Genomic DNA, 1,257 nt, shown 5'->3' on the forward strand with positions numbered 1-1,257 from the left:
GGTTCTCCATGCCCGCAGGAGGAGGCTCCCCAGGCCCCCTGGTTCTCCATCCCCGCAGGAGGAGGCTCCCCAGGCCCCTGGTTCTCCATGCCCGCAGGAGGAGGCTCCCCAGGCCCCCTGGTTCTCCATGACCGCAGGAGGAGGCTCCCCAGGCCCCCTGGTTCTCCATCCCCGCAGGAGGAGGCTCCCCAGGCCCCCTGGTTCCCCATCCCCGCAGGAGGAGGCTCCCCAGGCCCCCTGGTTCCCCATCCCCGCAGGAGGAGGCTCCCCAGGCGCCCTGGTTCTCCATCCCCGCAGGAGGAGGCTCCCCAGGCCCCCTGGTTCTCCATGCCCGCAGGAGGAGGCTCCCCAGGCCCCCTGGTTCTCCATCCCCGCAGGAGGAGGCTCCCCAGGCCCCCTGGTTCCCCATCCCCGCAGGAGGAGGCTCCCCAGGCCCCCTGGTTCTCCATCCCCGCAGGAGGAGGCTCCCCAGGCCCCCATGTTCTCCATGCCCGCAGGAGGAGGCTCCCCAGGCCCCTTGGTTCCCCATCCCCGCAGGAGGAGGCTCCCCAGGCCCCTGGTTCTCCATCCCCGCAGGAGGAGGCTCCCCAGGCGCCCTGGTTCTCCATCCCCGCAGGAGGAGGCTCCCCAGGCCCCCTGGTTCTCCATGCCCGCAGGAGGAGGCTCCCCAGGCCCCCTGGTTCTCCATCCCCGCAGGAGGAGGCTCCCCAGGCCCCCTGGTTCTCCATCCCCGCAGGAGGAGGCTCCCCAGGCCCCCTGGTTCTCCATGCCCGCAGGAGGAGGCTCCCCAGGCCCCCTGGTTCTCCATCCCCGCAGGAGGAGGCTCCCCAGGCCCCCTGGTTCTCCATCCCCGCAGGAGGAGGCTCCCCAGGCCCCCATGTTCTCCATGCCCGCAGGAGGAGGCTCCCCAGGCCCCTTGGTTCTCCATCCCCGCAGGAGGAGGCTCCCCAGGCCCCTGGTTCTCCATCCCCGCAGGAGGAGGCTCCCCAGGCGCCCTGGTTCTCCATCCCCGCAGGAGGAGGCTCCCCAGGCCCCCTGGTTCTCCATGCCCGCAGGAGGAGGCTCCCCAGGCCCCCTGGTTCTCCATCACCGCAGGAGGAGGCTCCCCAGGCCCCCTGGTTCCCCATCCCCGCAGGAGGAGGCTCCCCAGGCCCCCTGGTTCTCCATGCCCGCAGGAGGAGGCTCCCCAGGCCCCCTGGTTCTCCATCCCCGCAGGAGGAGGCTCCCCAGGCCCCTGGTTCTCCATCCCCGCAGGAG

This window comes from Callionymus lyra, unplaced genomic scaffold (assembly GCF_982586985.1).
Source record: "Callionymus lyra unplaced genomic scaffold, fCalLyr1.hap1.1 HAP1_SCAFFOLD_48, whole genome shotgun sequence".
Lineage (NCBI taxonomy): Eukaryota > Metazoa > Chordata > Actinopteri > Syngnathiformes > Callionymidae > Callionymus > Callionymus lyra.